Source organism: Thunnus albacares, chromosome 1 (genome assembly GCF_914725855.1).
Source record: "Thunnus albacares chromosome 1, fThuAlb1.1, whole genome shotgun sequence".
NCBI lineage: Eukaryota > Metazoa > Chordata > Actinopteri > Scombriformes > Scombridae > Thunnus > Thunnus albacares.
Window position 1 is genome coordinate 39671807 of NC_058106.1, and position 21745 is coordinate 39693551.

The 21745-nt window shown below is 38.6% G+C and overlaps 2 protein-coding genes and 1 long non-coding RNA gene across 3 annotated transcripts in view; 2 read left to right on the forward strand and 1 right to left on the reverse strand.

Moving 5' to 3' along the window:
* LOC122986896 (NLR family CARD domain-containing protein 3-like) overlaps positions 1–21745 on the reverse strand; it is a 1497050-nt gene that overhangs the window by 1001402 nt on the left and 473903 nt on the right. The gene's annotated exons all lie outside the window — the stretch shown is intronic.
* LOC122986857 (NLR family CARD domain-containing protein 3-like) overlaps positions 1–21745 on the forward strand; it is a 934102-nt gene that overhangs the window by 70367 nt on the left and 841990 nt on the right. The gene's annotated exons all lie outside the window — the stretch shown is intronic.
* LOC122987958 lies at positions 10933–11926 on the forward strand. Its single transcript, XR_006404672.1, has 2 exons — positions 10933–11078; positions 11214–11926. It is a non-coding gene; the product is annotated as an uncharacterized LOC122987958 (long non-coding RNA).

The following is a 21745-nucleotide window of genomic DNA, read 5'->3' on the forward strand; positions in this document are numbered from 1 at the left end:
ACAAGAGAATAAAAGTAACAGTGTAAAATATTAACCCTTAATATGGTTTAATAAAAGGCAGCAAACAGAAAAGTCTTCAGCTGTGATTTAAAGAACTGAGAGTCGCAGCAGACCTGCAGTTTTCTGGGAGTTTGTTCAGATATGTGGAGCATAAAAACTGAAAACTGCTTCACCAGGTTTGGTTTTGACTCTGGAGACAGAAAGCAGACCTGATCCAGACCTGATCCAGACCACCTGAGAGGTCTGGATGGTTCATAATGAAGCAGCAGATCAGAGATGTATTTTGGCCCTAAACTATTTAGTACTTTATAAACCAACAGCAATATCTTAAAGTCAATTCTTTGACAGACAGGAAGCCAGTGTAAAGATCTGACAACTGGACTGATGATCCACTTTCTTGGTCTCAGTGAGGACTCGAGCAGCAGCGTCTGAATCAGCTGCAGCTGTCTGATCGACCTGTGAAGACGGCGTTACAGTAGTCGAGTCTACTGAAGATAAATGCAGGACAAGTTTTTCCAAATCCTGCTGAGACATAAGTCCTTTAATCCTTGATATATTCTTCAGGTGATAGTAGGCTGTAACTCTATAATTGTCATAATGTGGCTGTTGAAATTCAGGTCTGAGTCCATGACGACACCAAGATTTCTGGCTTGGTTTGTGGTTTTTAACATTATTGATTGAAGCTGAGTGCTGACTTTTAAACGTTCTTCCTCGGCTCCAAAAACAATTACTTCAGTTTTATCTTTGTTTAACTGAAGAACATTCTGACACATCCAATCATTGATTTATTTAATGCTCCTACTCAGTGCTTGTATTGGACCACAGTCCCCTGGTTATGTAAATTTGTGTGTCATCTGCATAACTGTGGTAGCATTTCCCATAATTCATGATGTGTTTAATTTCCCAAACAATGATGTGTTCAAGATCATTCTGTATATGTTCATTTTAGAAAAAAAACAAAACATTTTGACACTTTTAGAGCTTGCAGACAGTCTGAGATAAATGATGGAGAAAAGGATGAAGACGGGAAAAAGGAAAATTAAATATTGAGGGAAGAACAAGAAGAAAAATGGTGGATGAGACAGAAAGAGATGCAGGAGTTGTCTTAAAAGAAGAGAGACCTCCATGCAGCAGAGTCAGAGACATTTCTGTTATCAGTGAAGATAAAGCAACAAGCTGAAGGAAGATTACTGCAACAGCTGTCAAGTTCAACTTTAATTTGATACTATAAATTTTAGATTCATCGATAAAAATCTAATTACTCACCGAGCACGCTGCAGTATGATTGGAGGAGACACTGACAGGATGAAGTGAGCTGTGACTCTGCGGGATGCTCTTTGACTCCATTAAACTTTATTAAACTAAGAAGTCGACGCCAGAGGTCAAAGCGACCTGTCTATTTAAGCGGTTTTATCTTTTTCTCTGTCTGTTTTCTTTACAGATAAGTTTTAAACACACACGCGACACTCAAACAAAATTTCCCAAAAATGAGGAACTGGCCTCAGAGTGCAGTGTGGAGATGATCTTAGATTAGATTAGAATAACAATGTGATAAAATGTTAAAGAAAGGAGGAGGCAAAGACAGAGAGGAGGATTAGAAAGGGAAGAAAGAAGAAGGTAGTGAAGGAAAGAAGGAAAGAAAACATGAGGATGTAGGGAAGGAAAGAAGAAAGTAGTGATGAAGGAAAGAAGGTAAATAATGAAGAGGACATGAGGAAAGGATGTAGGGAAGGTAATAAGGAAGTTAAGGATAGGAGGAGGTAAGGAAAGAAGGTATGAAGGAAAGGAGGATGCAAACAACAACCTAGTAAAGGACAAGAGGACATAGTGAAGCAAAGCAGGATATAATGAAGGAATTAAGGCAGTGAGCAAAACAGGAGGCAGTGCAGGAAATAAAAAAGGAGGATATAAGGGAAGGAAAAAAGGAGATAGTAAAGACGGTGTGAAGGAAAGTACAATCTAGGAAAGGAAAAGGGAGGTAGTGAAGGAAAGAAGTTGTTGGTGAAGGGCAGATGGAGGTAAATAATGAAAAGATGATGTAAAGATATAAGGAAGTGGTGAAAGAAGAGAGGGTGTACTGAAGGAAACAAGGCGGTAGTGAAGGAAGAGAGGAGGTAGTGAAGGAAAGGAAAGGAAACAGGGAGGAAGTGAGGAGGTAAAGAAGTAGAGAATGAAGAATAAATCTTCCTGACATTAAGCCTGGGCTCCAGCAGCAGATACGTCTCTTTGTGTTTCTACAAACCGCAGGTTCAGTCGGGGCTGACGACCTCGAGCTGATGGACGCAGAGACTCCTGACAGTCTGCCGCCGACTCGCAGCAGCAAGTCAACAAAAACAGGACAAAAGGTTTTCTGTACGTACGCAGAGAGACCTGAGACTTTCATTCTTCTGTCCAATAAAATCCCAGTTAAACTGCAGGCTGTTGAACCCCAGTCAGTGTGTGTGTGTGTTTGTGTGTGCATGTGTGTGTGTGTGTGTGTGTGTGTGTGTGTGTGTGTTTATTGTTCAGCACCAGAACACAAACCAGCTGGAACAATAGATGCATTGTGACAATAAAAGTGTTCATCTTGAATTCTTTTTGTGTTAAAGCAACACATCATAACATTGTAGGTTATTATTATATAATGAAATGTGCCAATTTAATACATTATTGATATTTAAATGACCTGATGAGTGAGTTATCTTAATCAATTAATTCACTGAACCTTATATATATACATGTATATATATATATGTATATGTATGTGTGTGTGTGTATATATATATATACACATATACATATACATATATATGTAGAGAGACAGAAGACCTTCCCAGCATCTCTCTGTATCACAAAGTAAAACTCATTTGCTTCACGTTTAAATTCAGCTTTAGTTTTGTTTAATGACGTGTTATCTTGTGCCTCATGTTAAAAAAGTTATCAGTAATTTAATTAAAACTCTCCGTGGACTTTATAAATGTTCAAATCACGGAAAAACCTCACGCAGTTGCAAAGGGTGTTGTTGAGAAATGGTGTTATTGTTTGTTAGTTTTGTGGTTTGTTGTGTCTGAAATGTGCTTAATGATGAATGAAATATTGTAAAAGTGAGTAATTTTCTGTTCTTTTGATATTTTTAAAATATAAAGGATTTAAAAAAATGATTAATACAGTTTCTAGATGTGTTAAGATCGTAGCTGTAGAATAAAAAAAAATATTTACACACATACAGTATTTATCTCTATAAAGGGTCTCTCTAAGCACAGACAAGGAAACAAAACTGAAGAAAGAAGGAACAAAGTTGAACAAAAAGACAAAGAAAAGCAAAACAAAAACGAACAGAAATTGTTTTTTTGGCTCTTTAAAGGTCATCTGACTTTGATTTGAAGCTTTCAGTTTTATTTTTAGAGTTGTTAACATTTCTCTAAATGACAGTCTATGTTTGGGATCCTGCTTTTCATCAAAGGTCAAAGGTCACGAGTGTTTTCAGTTTCCCAACACAGAAACACAGTCTGCTGTGGTGACTTTACAGACAAAACAAACACATCAGCCCACAGCGAAGAGTCAACCACAGGGCTGTCCCCGCCCACCGAGTGATGACGGACAGCTCGTCACCATGACAACAGAGACAGGAGATAGATCTTCAATCAAAACAAAAGGTCAGACGAATGAAGACACAACGAGTCAGTGTTTACTTCCTCATCTCATACTGAAAAAAACTATGCAACAAGTTAAAAGTTGACATGTTGTTTACAGACATGTGGTGCTTGAGAATAAAATTATTGAGCTTTATAATAAAACAGGTTCGTCCTCTGGGGAGCAGGAACGTCCACCACAAACTTCATGGAAACATGTCCGGTACCTGTCGAGCTGTCTCCATCCTGCTGTGGTAGAAAATATCTGTTTGTTAAATAAAGAGTCAAAGGTTGAACGTTGAACTCCTCTTAAAGTTTGCAGCTTAAATGAATTCACTCTGAATTTCTGGGTCAAATTTGAATAAATTAAGAAACTACTGGGAGCGTCACACCTCTGACTGGCTTCTTCTCCATAGCAACAGCAGCCAATGCTCATGGGAATTGTATTTTTTTTTAAAGCTGTCTGTCAAAATGACGCACAAAAAAACGATTTCTCCAAAACAAAGTTGAATTAAACTAAACGTAAGCCTACGGTGTATAATCGTTAAATTATCCAGGACAGTTCTGTATTTCTATGTTCAGAAACATGGAGGAGAATGTTAGAACGAGAGCAAAACTCACTACAAACTGCAGGTCTTTGTGTTATTTCGCTCTTCCTGACTTGCATGGATTCACCTCTAAAGTTCACTAGAGGACAGTCGGTAGAAATCATATAAAATGAAGGAACCGTGTAATTATGATGTAAATCGTCTTGTCTTGTGTGCCAGAGGTGTTCATACAGTGAGGTGCGTCTCTCCACGGGGGAGATGCTACCTGAGGTGACAGACAAGTTCACGCAGGTGTTCCAAAGACAAAAGGATGTTAGTTATTGTAGTTTAGCTGCTGATTCAGCCGCTTATCACCACGGTCAGCAGGTGGCGCTGCAGCGGTGACACACCTCAACACTCAATTGATGCTATTTGACTCCGAACTCGTCGTCCTTCTCAGAGTCGTAACTCAGTCAGACATGAAACAAACATTAATATCATTCAGTGTGACTTAACATTTCATGAGGATATCATTATCTCTGATGTACATCACTAATAAAAATCCACTTAAACCAGAGAAAAAAGAGGCTGCAGAACTTTATCTTTAAGTTTTCCTCAGCATCACAGTGATCAGTGACAGTCATCTGTACATCATGTTACACTGCAGACAGCAGCTGCTAACAGCTGATTCACCTGACTTTTAATGGAGACAACAAACAAATAAAGGTCTCAGTTTTGTCTGAGGGGGCCCCACAGTGTCAGGCATTGAAAACCACTGTTGTACGCTAACAAATCATCACCCTTTAATCTAACTTCTGCACCGAGTGCTGCAGTAGATTTTTATTTGTTGTAGAATATTGGAGAGTAAACTCCATGAACACGCTTTCTTCATGAAGACAGAGGGAAGAAACGCTGACTGAGAGACTTCATGGAGTTACAGAAGCGAGGTCGGACGTGACGTCAGACATTCAGGTCCAACAGGATCAAATGAATTATAAAGAGGAGTTTGTTGAAGCTGCTTTGTGTTGCTGTGACCTTCAGGCCTGTGACTCACGGCGGTGACGTGGAGCATTGTTTTAACTGTGTTTCATGCTGACTGGAGGTTTTTAAGCTCTTTACAGCTCCTTTACTTGCTGTTAGAGCAGCTGAGAGGTCTGCTAGCAGCCTCAGCGCTCATATGAACTCTTATATAACCCGAGTGTTTGCGTGTTATTGTGCAGACGCAGTGATGACGAGCAGCCACATGGTCCTTAAGAGGATTCTCAGCGTGCATGTCCGCTCGGCCCGTTAACACCGCTCTGCAGGGTTTGTTGTTTTAATTCCTGGTCTTCAGGTGGCCTCCGTCCTCCCTGCTGCCCATCATGCGTCTCACTCTCTCGTCTCTTCTGTTGGCAAACCTGAAAGAGGAAGTTGGAGAAACCACTTCCTGCTTTTTGGGGGTTGAGTTTTTGTGCTGATTCACTGCAGTTCTCCAGAACTGCGGCCACTACAGCTTTCAACAGAAAACAGTTACACTCCAATAGATGTCTCCTCAAGAGTCAGACAGTTTGATATTGAGTCTTTTTAAAAAAATGTTTTTAAAGAAATAAAAGTCTGTCAGACAGGTGAGATCTTTCACCTGCGACCGGCTGGAGTCAGAAAGTTTCAGAAAGCTTCAAATTGTTGGTCAGAGTCTTGAAACAAGACACAATAAGTCAAACTACTGCAGTAAAATCAACAAAAAAATAAAGATTTGATTTCCTGCAAGTCCTTGAAACAGGATTATTTTAATTGGAAATTTTTCGCTTGTTTTACAAAAGGATGATGTTTAATATCCAGTAACAGTCAGAGTGACCAGTAAAGATTGAGATTTACATTATACGTCATGTATTTCACCTAGAAATTCTTTGACATGTGATGTAAACACAGACACATGTCTTTTTAGGTTTTATTGACTAAATGCAGACGTGATATTTGGGGCAAGTTACTTGCTTGAATTGCTTGAGTTTGAACAAATGGGCCCATTAGTTGTAGCTCACTGGCAAGGGAGACAATAAACAATACTGTGGAAACCATATCTTTAATAATAATAATAATAATAATAATAATAACAGTTTTAGTAAATTATATGCATGGAAAATAACGTGATCAAGATAGTACATCCTTGACTTTACAAAGCCAAACTTAAAGATGCTGCAGATGTAGAGAGGAGGTTACACTAATCCAGGACTTATGGAAATGTGTGAAAACTCAGGAGTTTTAGGTATTGATATATAATGGTATCCTGGTAATCATTGATCAGGAGGTCTATTGATTATTTATGCGAGGAGATCCCTCCACTCTGATTGATAAAACTCCCTCTTTGTGAACAGGTTCAGGAGGCCTTTAAGCTGCTGCAACAGTGGAAGTCAGTGCATCACTGACAGATGGCCAGTAATTGATTAGTAAATGGTAAATGGACTGCACTTATATAGCACCTTTCTAGTCTTCCGACCAGTCAGAGAGCTTTTACACCACCAGCCTGATTCACCCATTCACACACTGATCAGTAGGAACGAACTCATTCACACACACATCGGGGGCAATTTAGTGTTCAGTATCTTGCAGACCGGAGGAGCCGGGAATCGAACCGCCGATCTTCTGAGTAGTGGACGACCCGCTCTACCTCCTGAACCACAGCTGCTGTTTTATAATAATATTATGAAACGGTATCATTTTCCTTGTTTAGACAGGTACCATATGAAATGGGAAACTTTTCTTAACTGAATGTTAAAGATATATTCACAGTTCAGCCTCCTGGGACACCAAACATGATATTATCTATAAACAGTAGAATCAGTTTCATAGCCACATCTCACACTCTTTTTGATTTATTTATGTATTTATGTTTATTCCTTTTTTCTTTTCTTTTTGTGTTATGTTTGTTGTATTGTAGCATCTGGTTGTCATAATGCTTTGCTGTGATGTTTAACGTACACACTTGGAAACTCTCAGATGGTGTTTTGAGTTGTTGATGTTCTAGTTTCTAGGAAACTAGTAACAGATGCATCTAGTCCATAATATACTCTATGTACTTATGTTTGTTGATCTACTTTTTTTTTGTAAATTATATGTTTGAAAGTCAAATAAAATTTAAATTGTAAAAAGAAAAGAGAAAAGACCACTGACAAATATTCAATCAGTGTATTTAGTATCTATATCAGCATACATGATAGTAAACTGAATATCTTTGGGTTTTGGGACATTTAAGATTGTCACTGTGGTCTCTAAGAAATTATAACTTTTTTTTATAAACAATTAATTGATTAAGTGAGAAAATAATCTGCAGATAAATGGATAACAATAATCGTTAGTTGTGGCCTGACTTTGGAAACAGGTTTAAATATTCCCATCTGACTGACTTCATTCCTTCACTGTGTTTTAAAAAAGATATTTAGCTCTTAGTAAAGCCCAACAGATTCAGTGATGGACTAAACACCTTGTAAACTGATATTTTTTTGCAGTATTTTACTGTAATCAGAGACATACTGTATGTGCACTCTGTGGTTTGACATTTCAGCAGCTTCTACACCTCAGTGTCTCCAGTGAATTTACAGCTCAGATAAGAAAGGACATTTAGTGCACGTTGCCAAATTTCTACATAATCTGTTATAATGACCTCTGAACTTTAAACTTGCCAGTGGCGGTGCGTTGATGCCTGGGAAATGAAGGTTAATGATAACACGTTCACATTAATCGTGGCGATATCGGCCCGCGGCGAGGAAGCCAACAGAGCGAGCTTCCATGCTACACACACACACACTGAGAGTGTTTCACCGTGACGGATCTGAGGGATTAGAGCTGAGTTTCCTCCCAGCAGGCCGACGAGATCAGCAGCTTCATTTACTGAAGAGGGATATAAAACGCAGAGCTGAACATCCTCAACCGAAACCATAACAGATACAGATACAGATGTGTTTTCAGGTTTCACTTATAAAACATTTGTTAATATGTGATTTGAGTCTGGTTAGACTGTCTGAAGAAGTCCTTCTCTTTTTTCTACTATAGCAACATGAATTATGTTCACCAAACAAACATTCACAAGGGAAAACTAAATACACCAGAGTGAGTTTAAACCAGCATCTGGACCGTCTCTAAATGTGATGCTTCAGTTCAACAGTCTAAACAACAGCCTGCATACAATAGTTTTAAAGATTCGGGATAAATTTAGATACATATTGATGAGACGACAGCAGCTTGAAAAATAATAATATCTAATGATAAAGCCTGTGAGATTCAGTTGACTTTGTTTGACTTTTTGAAATTAAAATGCTTTTTGTTTGACTACTACAGCAACATATTTAATCTGTAAATCACCTGACTTATGCTCTATCCTCTAGTTTTACATTATTTTCATTAAATAGTCTTATTTCCCTACAACAAATCAACTCTTTGCATAAAGCGATAACGTGTCGTTCTATCACAGGCAGAGCAGACGGTCACACTGAGCCTGATTGCATCCTGCTACACAACACAAGAGCCACAGACTCTGAACAACAACCCACATTAGCTTTCCTGCTAAAGTCTCCTTTTTATCTAAACTTACAGACATGAACACACGTCTTGTCCTGCAGCTCAGCTTGAACGAGCTCCCAAACAAACATTCACAAGGGAAAACTGCACCGCTAATGTCAGTTAGCATCTCTAAATGTGATGCTTCAGTTCAACAGTCTAAACAACAGCCTGCATACAATAGTTTTAAAGATTCGGGATAAATTTAGATACATATTGATGAGACGACAGCAGCTTGAAAAATAATAATATCTAATGATAAAACCTGTGAGATTCAGTTGACTTTGTTTGACTTTTTGAAGTTCAGCTGAAATTAAAATGCTTTTTGTTTGACTACTACAGCAACATATTTAATCTGTAAATCACCTGACTTATGCTCTATCCTCTAGTTTTATTTTCATTAAATAGTCTTATTTCCCTACAACAAATCAACTCTTTGCATAAAGCGATAACGTGTCGTTCTATCACAGGCAGAGCAGACGGTCACACTGAGCCTGATTGCATCCTGCTACACAACACAAGAGCCACAGACTCTGAACAACAACCCACATTAGCTTCCTGCTAAAGTCTCCTTTTTATCTAAACTTACAGACATGAACACACGTCTTGTCCTGCAGATTAGCTTGTTGAACGAGCTCCCAAACAAACATTCACAAGGGAAAACTGCACCGCTAATGTCAGTTAGCATCTAGGTAGCTATTTAGCTGCTCAGCTGCAGCACATTAAACAACATGTAAACATACCTGCAAATGTCACTTCGGACCAGTTAGATGCTGGTTCGGTTGTTGCGACACACTGTCTGTCTGACTTGTAGCTACAGCAGTTTATTATTTATTCCTTATTGATTAACTGTTAATGGTTTTACATGTGTATGTGTTTTAATGTGTGTGGCTGTTCATGTATACATTCTGTCTTTATTTATGTTATAAGGTCTTTGCAGCTCTGTTTTTGAATTTTTATTTCAATTTCAGTTCAGTTTTTGGTTTGTCTTCAGTGTGTTTTTATTAGTTTCAGTTTAAGCCTTTAGTCAGTCTCAGTTCTGCTTCTGGTGTTTTTTGGTCACATTGGTGGTATTTTAAGAGTAAAATGAAGAAGCAACTGATGGATTTTGTACATACTGTAGTTTGGAAAACAGAGTCTTAGATCTTCATTGGTCGTCTAAGGTGAAACTTCTCCTCATATTCCCTAAAACACTCACATTTAAAGATTCTGACTAAAGAAACATGAATCAGACCTTAAAAAAACGCACAACGTATAATTTAACTTACAGTCACAGTCACCATTTGTTTTTATCTCATTTTATATTATTATGGGTATTATTATTATTTATTTAGAGCTGTATCGATTAGTCAATTCATTGATCAGTTGATCAAGAACAAATTAAATTGGCAACAATTTTGATAATCAAATTATTGTTTTTGTTGTTTTTTAAGCAAAGCGCCTAAAAATTTGCTGGTTGCAGCTTCTCAAATGTGATTTATGTGTCATACATGATAGTAAACTGAATATCTTTGGGTTTTGGACTGTTGATCGGATGAAACAATTAATCAAGAAAATAATCGGCAGATTATTGAAAACTAATAAAACAGAAACTAAATAAACAATTGCGGCCCTACTTTTATTTACTGGATTTTATTTAATTGTGGTTCTGATTTGTTTTAATCTCGTTTTTTCTATGTAAACACTGTTTTAAAAGGTGCCGTATAAATAAAGTTTATTATTATTATTATTGTACCTGTAGTTTTTATATCTTGTAGATCTTCAGGTTAGGTTAACTTGGCCTTTATCTCATGTTACTGTGTTCAAATTTCATTCAATGCTGGTTTGATGCTCTTTTTTAAAATCTTATCCTTAACTTTTATTTGCAGTTTTAATGTTTGTCTAAATGTTGGATTTTTTGTCTTTCTTTTATTGTACTGTGTTTGTTCTCGGGGAGCCCCTGCGAAAGCGAGGGAACTGTTTCTGGGTCAGTTCTCCTGTTCAGACGTTTGCACCAGTTTGCGTCCACGTTTGAGTGAATGTGAAGCGGGCGGAGCCGACCATCGTTCATCTTTTGTGGATAAATAAAGTTTTAACCACACAAGCCCTCCCTCAGACAGCCGCTCAGGTAAAGATGTTGTTGGATTATGTTGTCTCGCCGTCTGTGCTGTGACACGAGACAATTACCAGGCTGAGCCCATAATGATGCCTCATTAATGTGTTGCCACGGTTACGCCCCACATCAGCCCTGCCGCCGTACACCTGTGCGGGCAAGACGCCACATCCCACATCATCGCCTGTGACATCACACCACACCTCCCACACGTCCAATGGCGGGTCAGAGCGCGTAGACCCTGCCCTCAGCCTCCTCCTGATTGGGTGCCGTCCCTGCCCTTAATTAAAGTCTCCATCCATCTCTGCGTTTGACAAGGTAATTACTGGTTTGGCTGCGGATCAGGGTTCAGATTTTTATTGATTCAATCAGTCAGCAGATTAAAGAGCTTTTCAAAGAGTCTTTGGAGGGCGGAGAGGAGCTCGCTCAGAGGAGTTTATTTGTTTTGCACAGATTGTTTCTGCACCACAATTACAGCTCCGGGCTGCAGAGAAAACTCTGGTAATTTAACAGGACAGTGGTGAACCGCAGAGCAGCAGATACAGCGGATGACAAGATGATGAAAACACTCGGAGAAGCTAAGAGGCGGCGATTCAGTAGTAATGAGAGCCGTAAACAGTCTGGTCTGAAAATCCTCCAGCAGCTCCTCCTCATTGTTCAGGGTCTTTACTATTTAAAGGCTGAAAAGTGTTTGTTTCTGAGTGTGTGTAAGTGTGTGTGAGTGGACTTAGAAACTGCTAATCCGTTACACACACACACACACACATTCACACACACACTGGTAGAACTGAATCAAAGTTTAAAGTTGTCATTGTTAGCGTGTTAGCATGTTAACTCACAGCTCAAAGTGCAGCCTGACCGAGGTGACCAGTGAGGCTGTTGAGCCTTTTTCTTTATTCTGTTGTTCTAAAACGTCTTTGTTTTGTTGATTTACTCAAAGAAAAAGAATCTAAACTTCTCAAACACAGCAGTGATTATTGTAGACAAGCAGACACACAAGCACCTTCCAAAATCAAAGAGTATCACATTTGCAGGGTTATGACTTAAATCAGAAAATACCCAGCAGACATCGGTCAGATGGCAAAAAACCACAACATGCACATAAAACTGAAATCAAGTCTTCTTAATGGATGTGTGCACATGTTTGGAATAAAGATATGCTTCAGTAAGAGTCTAATGAATATCAGCTCTGGTCCGGTGTTGGTTGAGAAACTGTTGGCGAGCAGACGTCACACTGTGTCGTCCTCTCTACATCCAGTAAAGCTCCACCAGGACCTGACTTCAGAAACACTTCTCAAAGTTTCACTGGGCAACACATTCATGCATGTTTTGTTTTTTATTTTTCATACACAAATGTTTAATTAGGTCTTTAATTTGTTGAAAGTAGTAGTACTAATTAGCTTCTCTGTTAAGGTTTCTGTATTCAGCTTTATACATCCTATATGTTCAGATTAATAACTAATATGCTTTCAATAAGTAATACTTTCTAAACTGACGTCCTGGTCCTGGACGTCTGTTATCTGTTCATACAACCAGTCAGTGTTTGATGGATATCTGATCAAACCAGCTTCCTTCACCTGCTGTAACAAACAGCCAACAGGAGAAGCTAGAGCAGCGATTTGGACATGATCCCTCACTGGCTTCTCACCACGAACACGGTCCAAATCCAGCAGCTGTAGCAACAAAAAGTGAAAATGCATTTGGGTCTATTTGGTGTCTCAGAGGTCTATGTGTGCTCTGATAAACAAACTTGTGAGTGAAATGAATCTTTCAAAGCAAACCAGAGACTTCAGAGACGTCAACCCAAAATGTTAATTACAGTTTAATGAACTCAGAACATTCTGTAGATTCCCAAACTAAATTTGTGTGTGTTTGTGTGTGTGTGTGTGATCTGTTAGTTTGGGGTCAGTTTTAGTGTCGTCAGTCATTCCCAACATGCTTTGCGGTGAAGCTGAAACAACAAACTGCTGTTGAGGAGCAAGATGACTACTTAATCATCCACTGGGAAGTGTTTTTGTTGCTTTTTTTGGGGGGGGGAGAGTTTTTTATTATAGATTAAGAAGTAAAAAGACATTTCTGTTTAATCTGTTGAACATCTTTTAGTTAAAGGACACATATTCTGCACATTTCCAGCTCTATATTTATATTCTGGGGCTCTACTGGAATATCTTTGCATGATTTCCAGTTAAAAACTCCTTATTGATCTTCTACTGGTCCTTTATGCAGCCCCTCAGTTCAGCCTCTGTCTGAAACAGGCCGTTTTAGCTCCTGTCTCTTTAAGGCCCCGCCTCCTGGTGAGCCCACTCTGTTCTGATTGGTCAGCTTCAGGAAGCTTCCTCCGGCTCCGGAGGCTACGTAAACAAACTATAGTAGCAGGATTTCACTTCTTTTTCTCCTTCTTTATGTTGGAGCTGAATCAGATCTGAAATATGAGAGTCGACAACACAGAGAAAAAAATACCATAAATAACAGAAAATCACAAAAAGCAGAATATGTGACCTTTAAATGCCAGACTGGTTAATTTACTGCAGTTCAGTCCTCAGTCTGTCGCTGAGCTGCACCAATCATAATTAATTTACAACCTGGATTACACCATCATCAGCTGTCAGATGTTATTTTGAATGATAGTACGTATAAAACGCAGAACACTTATACATCCACATATAAAAAAAACACACTATCACTAACCAGAGAGCGTCAGGGTTATCACATTTTCATCATTTTTATTTCTTGTGTGCATTAGTCTCAATATATTTACATTTGTTCTGCCTTATTATCAGCCTGTCAGTCATTTGTAAAACATTTTGAATTGCATTGAACCTGTGCAAAAGGTGCTCAATGAATAAAGTTTGTTTGACTGAATGAGGACAGAAAGGACATTTAAATGAAGCAGATTTTTATTATTTTCTGTTATTTATCAGGTAAATTTGTATGTATTTGTATTAAATATTACATATTTATTAGGATTTGTATTTGTATGATTTGTATGTGTATTTAGAGGATCTACAGTCCTGTTTAAGGTTGGATGTAAACTATAAAAGGGGAACTTCAGTTTTTCGTTGGAGGGCCAGATTTGGTTTCCGCTGGTTCAGAGTTTCCAGTTTCCAGTGAACCTGCGTGTTTCAAGTGTCGGAATAAACTCGTGTCACCTGTTTGCATCCTGACAAACATAATCAGAAAGGTTGTAGAGAGATTTCTGAGATCTTCCTCCTCTACATCCATTGTACTTGATCAGTCAGAACCACGAGACCTGGATCTGACCCTGGACTGACGGACTGACTGTCAGCCCGCCTGCAGCTGCTGGACGTGTTGAAACGCCGGCGTTGTTGCTTCAGTGCAGCAGATGTTGAAACCTGCATGGGGGGTGAAGACGGTTGTTCTTTATTGATGTCCTGTGGTCAGGTAGTTCTGCAAAACTCTGCCTCCGTTTACGGGACGGAGCTGAAGCGATTTGCCAACAACACAACCAAACAGGAAGTTGCGGGTTTTTAAACAGCGTTCGTTAAATACACCAGAATCATGATTGGGGTATTCTCAGCTCCGGTCGGCACCTCCAGCTCTGACGTCACTGAGGAGAAAACGATTACCTAACAGAGCCGAGCGCGGGCCGGCGGCCAGGTGGGATCAATCTGATTCTTAACAGAAACAATCAGCAGTGTGGCGTTATGTCACCCAGCTGTTCTGTTTATTAATGCTCCATCAAAGAATGCCCAAAGATCCTAATGCTCTTACAGCCGGTGCTCAGTACCAGTGCCAGCCAACCAGTGAAACCAGTGCCAGGACAGGTCATACCAGGCCATTAAGAGGCCTCCATGTTGTGACGTTGACATTTCAAACCCGGGAATTAAAACTCCAAAGTCTAAATGGAGCAAAGTGCAGCTCTGCAGAGGTTTAATGTTTAAAGTTATTAAAATGAAACTGGGCAGAAAAACTGGAATTAAATGGTTTTGTTATTTTTGTTTCATGGGAAACAGAACATAACAACAGGGGCCTCCCAAGTACAGATGAACCAGGACTTAGTCCAAAACCTAGAAGCGACAGTTTGGATGTTTTAATATTCACTTCTTAAAGGACCAGTTCCCAGTGTTCCCAGTGTGTTAAACCAGCGGTCAGGTGTCTGTAATCATTCCTCCTGTTCATACTGGATATTAAAAGATCCTTCAAATGTGTTTTCAATGGAAGTGATGGAGGATAAAATCCACAGTGTGTCCACACAGTCATTTAAAAGTCTGTGTGAAGCTTCTATTCAGCTTCAGCAGTCTGAGTTAGTCATATCAAGTGGATATCTGACACATTTACAGTCTTTTTAGCATCAAATTCCCTCTTTGTGTTTCCTCGGACAGTGTTTCCCTGTTGAGCTGCAGGTGGAAGTATAGTAACAAAAAGAGGAACTTTGGCTCTAAAAAGACTGTAACGTTGAAAGATATCTACTTGATTTGACTCATTTGGACGCTGAAGCTTCATATTAGCTTCAGATTAACTTTTAAATACATTTTTGTCCTCCATCACTTCCATTGTAAGGTCATTATGAAGGGATCTTCTAATGGTCAGTATGAACAGGAGGAATGATTACAGCAAGAAAAACAGCTTTAATGTTCATTTGGACTCCTGACTGGTGTTTTAAGACACATTTGAAAAATGATGACTCCTTTAAGATGCAGCAGCCAAATGTCGTTCAAACTCTCTTTTCTTTCTTTCTTCTTCTTTTTTTTTTTTTTTTACTGGTTTGGGATGGTGTGTTGTGTTAAGGCAGAGCACAAGTATTTCATTGTATGTTTAATACACATGACAATAAAGATGAACTTGAACTTGAACAGAACTTTATTTTAAATTCTAGTGGAGATCTCAAAGTTTCCCAAAGATCCCAAATCTGTCAGGATGACTTTAGGTGAAATGTGTATGAAATGAGGCAGCAGATGTAGAATATTTCCATCTGATGGAACCAGCAGACATAAAAAAAAAAAAAACTCAGAGAGCTTCATCAAAGAGCTGCAACAACATGATACACAGTATATCCACCTTATTCCTTGTCCCATGATAACGCTCATGAATTATGGACACGACTTCTGGTTATTCCTTTTATCTGGGAGAGTACACCAAGTCTGGACTACCACCCCGGCAAACTGGGGACTCCCAAAAGCCTCATCTGTCCACCATATCATCTCCATAATCTGATTATTAAAACATTAGTTATAAATTATCAGTCTGAACTCCGACAGGTCCTCCATCCTCCATCTGCTGGTCCGGGTCTGTTTGAAGATTTTAATAGTTTAAGTTGTGTTTTATCAAACTCAGGGACAGGTCGCATTATTACATCATTTCTCAGTTATGAGAAATGTCATAACTGTTTTTAATAATCCATTGAGTGATCAGTGTATCTGAAGCTCAAGTGATCAGATGACTCATGGTAAGTGGTTATGTGGAAGATGAAGATCTCAAAAATCTCTCTAAAACCTTTCTGGTTATGGTTTGTCAGGACGCAAACAGGTGACACGAGTTTCTCCTAACACTTGAAACACTTGAAACACTTGAAACACACACACGGCTTTACTGGAAACTGGAAACTCTGAACCAGAAATGAAACCAAATCTCCCCTTTTATAGTTTACATCAAGCTTTAAACAGGACTGTAGATCCTTTAAATACACATACAAACTCATACAAATCCTAATAAATATGACTTTGTAACAATTAATATTGATAATTTCATCCATCTGTTCTTTAAGTTACAGTATTTTGGAGGATTTTCCAGTTTCATAGAATCAGTCTGGTTGCTGTTTCCAACCATCACGCTGGTAAACTGACTGTGGAACATCTGTCCCAGAGGAACCGAACCAATTTCCGAGATGATTCCTAAACGTTCCCAGACCACATGAACAAAAGATCCAACCTCGTTATGACACTTCCAACATTTATAGTCATTCATTAAAGGATAATTCTGGTGATTTTCTATATTTTCTTATTGTCACCCAGTGCAGCGGTGTGACTCTTGTTAGTAGATCAGTTCATTGTTGGTTTGGATCCAAACATGAAGAAAAATACAGAGAAAATTACCAAAATTATCCTTTAATGTCTGTTTTTATAATGTAAACTCGATGCACTTGTAAAAGAGTCCTGTAGCTCCTGTAGTAGTTCATTTAAGGTTACTTTAATGCAATGGAGTATTTTTTCATTGTGGTATTGATCTCAGTACTTTTTCCACCACAGAATTTATGGAAAAACAAATTGTTAATTTGAGAAAGTACTTTTCTGGACTGGAGAAGCTGTAATTTATGAGTTTCTTGATGTAAATCGGGTTGTTGAAGTCCTATAAAGCCTTAAATGACTGACTTTACTTGAATATATACAATTAAGGATAATTAATAATAAAATGATTGTGTTTTGCTTTGAACTAAATAAAAAATAATAACAATAAAGACCATTGAAAGTAGATGAATATGGACATCATGACAGCTCATAAGGTGAGGTCATAAGCCCCGCCCCCTCCATGTTAGCAGATGGGACAAACTAAAAAAAAGTCAAAGTCTGATACATTTTTCCCAAAGATGGTTTCTGTCATTCCAGGTCGTTCTCATCATGCTCGTTCTTCTGATCAGTTTGTTTTTTAATTAGTTATTTGATATAAAAGTAGTATTATATATGTAAGTTGATATAAACGGGGGTGTGACGTCATGATTGACAGCTGCTGCGTCGTCCACATTTATATACAGTCAATGATAAAGATGTGAGCAGCGGAACAAATGTTCTCACCGTGGATGAGTTGTTTTCCTCATCTTCTGATTGTTGTGATGACATTTGGCCACACCAATACACATTCATACACCCACACACACACGCACACGCACGCGCACACACACACACACACACACACACTCGTGCACCCCCCATGATGACTCGTCTCATGATTTAGGTGACAGATTGTGTTGATTGATGACTCAGCGTGCTGGAGGTTCATTTGCTTCATTCCTCCTGAACCGCAGAGCACAATAACATCCCACCCTGCCAAACCCGCAAGGCCGGGCGAGAGACACCCTGCGTAGGTGAGAGAGAGCGAGGGAAACTTGCCCGAGGGGGGGAGGGTATGTAGAGAGAGAGAGAGAGAGAGAGAGAGAGAGAGAGAGAGAGAGGAGAAGTAAAGAAGAGAAGTAAAGAGAGGAAGAGACGGAGCAGAAGGTGTGGTCTGGCCTCGCAGCAGTTTTCTGTCTAATGAGAGCGATTACCAACCTGCCAGCCAAAAGTGTTTCTGTGTTTACCAGCAGCCAACGCTCGTCTCTCTCTACGCTTAAACATCCTTAATTTACTGCATACATTAAATCAAATCAATACATCATTATACAAGTACAGTGTGTGTGTGGTGAAATGCCACAGTCTGAGATTGTGCAACAGAAATTATTTACAAAATGTAAAAAAAAAAGTGTGCAAAAAACAAGAGCAATGTTAGAAAATACATAGGCTATTTAAAAAATTATATACATGCCATACAATCTATGTAAATACACAATGAGAAGTTTTACTTTTGGGTATTTTTTAATTCAAACTTTATATACTATATATATGTGTATATATATATATATATATATATATATATATATATATATATATATATATATATATGTACCGTATTTCCTCAATTAAAAGATAATGGGCAGACATGGTCAACACAAACAAATAAAGGCCCCAAAAACAGGCCAGGAAGAAACATGGCTGGATAAACTCCTGGTACCTTTTATATAATGAAGCATAATGCACATTTCCACTGCTGTCACTTATTTCAGTTATTGTGCTCTATTCCTCCTGATCCTCAGCTTCCAGAAGTGCTGTCGCTCTGTCAAACATGCCAAACTCTGTTTATAAGTCATATTTTAAAAGTTTCCTCACTGAATATCGCATATGAACATTGGTTTTTAATGACTTTTAATTGATCTACAGTTCAGTATTACTCTTGGACTTGCTGGGCCTGATTCCAGCAGTTTGAGCTGCTGACAGACATCACAACACAGCTAACGGAGCTAACGGAGCTAACAGAGCTAACGGCTAACCCCAACTCTAGAAAAGCCTTCCCTAAACCTATATTGTGTTTTGTGAACCACCTTGTAACTCTGGTTTTGAAAGGCGCTATAGAAATAAAGTTTATCATTATTCTATTATTGTTATTATATATGTTAATGTCTCAGCCAACTGTGGTTTGTAGCAACATACAAGTGCCACAACATGGCTGTAGGTATGTTTAAAGTCCCACAACACAGTAGAGAACGAACAGAAGCAGAACAGAAAACAAAGAGGGAATTAGAAATAAAGACCTTTTTTAATATAAGCCTGCTTCCAATAAAGACCTGGTGCCCCCTGCAGGTGAGGTAAATAAAGGCCCCGCCCACTACTAGAGGAAATACGGTATGTATATAAACATACATATATACATACAGTATGTGTATATGCTTTATGTTCTGTATATAAGTAATATATTTATTCATTATAATCAGTATTATAAATGTGTACATTCAGTGTATGTGTATATTTTGTATATATGTGTGTGTAGACATATATATACTGTTTATGTACTCAGTATATAGAAATGCATAAATATAAGAAGTTACAGTATACACACACACACACACACACACTCACACACACTCACACACACACACACACACACACACACACACGTACATATGTACAGACTATGTAAAAAAGTAAAATAAAAAAAGTTACACTTGTAAAAGAATAATAAAAAGTTAAAGAAACAAATCCAGAACAAAAATAAATAATAAATAATCTCTCAGGTTTACACTCAGTGAGTCTGTAAAAGCTCTGATATTCTCCAAGATGGACGCCGGTGTGTTTCTGCTGCTGTAGTTAGTGGTCGTACCTTCGTTGAAATGAGCAGAGGATAAAATGTACGAACCCGCGAAGGTGTCACAACATAAATATGAGAAGAAGAAAAAGGTTTCTGTAAATCTTTGCTTTTTTTCCCTTGTTAATAGACTCTGTTCAGATGAAAAGGGATCATTACTGTTGTTAAACCGCTCACTGACTTACAGTAACCTGTGACGAGGGGTCGACGTGACCGACGAGCCAAACTCACCCAGAGCTGATCAGATTCAGTCCCGGAGCAGCCTGTGGGAGGACTGCAGTTGTTGTTGATCCAGTGTTGAGTTTAATGTTTACACTGTATGTGGGAAACAATAGTGGTGAGAGAAGCCTGTGATTATACTCTATGTTATATCTGTACATTCTCTGACCGGGATAATTTCTAGTAAATTAAATTATGGTGAAATTAAATTATTCTTCACTCAGCTATAAACCCCCAAACGACCCAGAGGATCCCTGCTGACCACTCTGACAAAACACTGCGGTGGACACTCAGCACATTTTATATAATTATAGATGTGAGGTCATTCTGTAAACTACACTGCAAAAAAACAATGACATCATAACAAGTCATTTATTCCTTAAATTGTAAACACGATTTTTTTATTTGGTCACATTACAAAACAAACAAAATCATTGTGTGGGTGAGAATATATGTATATAAGTGGTTAAAGCAAAATACAATTTTGAAGACTGAATACGAGACAAAGGACCAGTAATTGTTTATCTAAACAGATCTTTTTACTGAAGTTTTCAGAGAGTTTAGCCTAGCTTAGCACAAAGACTGGAAGCAGGGGGAAACTGCTAGCCTAGCTCCATCAAAAGGAAAACACCCAGCATCCAATAAAAGAAGTCTGATGAAAGTCACCAAACCCACCAGACTTCACCCAAATGTTGCTGAAGTTAAGCAACTGCTGTTGTTAACTGTCGCTAGTTTTATTGTTGTTAGCTGCTAGCTATTATTAGTTGCCCACCATTGCTGTTTCTTACTGCTACATATTGTAGATATATATAGTATGTATAGTATAGTATGGTATATATAGGCCTAGCTATGGAGTAGTGAGTAAGAGCAATACTAATTGCTACAATAAGTAGTCCTTGTTGTTCTGTTGTGAACTGCTAGTTGTCGGCTAACTAGCACTGTTGCAGTTACAGCTGCAGTGCTCAGCAGTGTTACCAACTACTGTCAGTGGGAAGTAGCTAAAGCCTGCAGGAAGAGTAACTAGATTGCGTCATGTCATAATTACTTGCCAGATTTTTTAAAAAATTAAAGAAAATTAAGTTAAATTAAACTAAACTGACTGTAATGAGCTATTGCATTAGCTATTTTTCTTTTTTTCAAGCAGCTGTAAATCTGCCTCTAATATTAATATTTATGCAGGCTGCTGTATCAACTCTAACTGAAGTATCATGAATAGAGAGATGATCCCGCACTGGAATAAATTAACTATAACAAAAGTCAAATTTAGACAGTAAAGTTAAACCATTTAGAATAAAAACAATGAGGATCAGTGATTGGTCAATACACACATTCACAGCTCATTGATGACTCTGTCTGGCTGATCATTGGTCCACTGAACAGATAGATATGTTGCTAGAAATAAAGTCACTAAAGGGGTCTGAAAAGTTGCTAAATCTAGCGACCAGGTCACTAAGTTGGCAACACTGATACGTAGTAAACTAGTCGCCTGTTATTGCTCCTGCTGCTGCTAACTGGGAGGAGACCAGTGACTGAAGGTGATTCAGGCACTGGTGGCTCACCTCATGTTTCTGTGATAAACTGACAGAGAGAAACAGAACAGGAGGAAAGACACAGTCAGCCGTAGTGAGATAAAGGCAGAGCGTTTCATCATGGAGGAGACTATGTTATCATTCATATAGCTCACACGGAATAACCGTTGTGCTCCGGCTGTGTTCACTTTTTCCCCCCTTGAGGTTTTGTGAGTTTTATTAGTGACAAGAGGCTCAGGGACGGAGTGAGATGAAGCAGAGACATCGTGGTTACGTGTGTCATGTGTCTTCCCTTGGTTTATCAGGACTCTGTGACATCGTGGTCTGAAATGAAACATCTACTCGGTTTGATTTCCTTCTGAGAGCCAGCAGGATCGTCTGGAATGT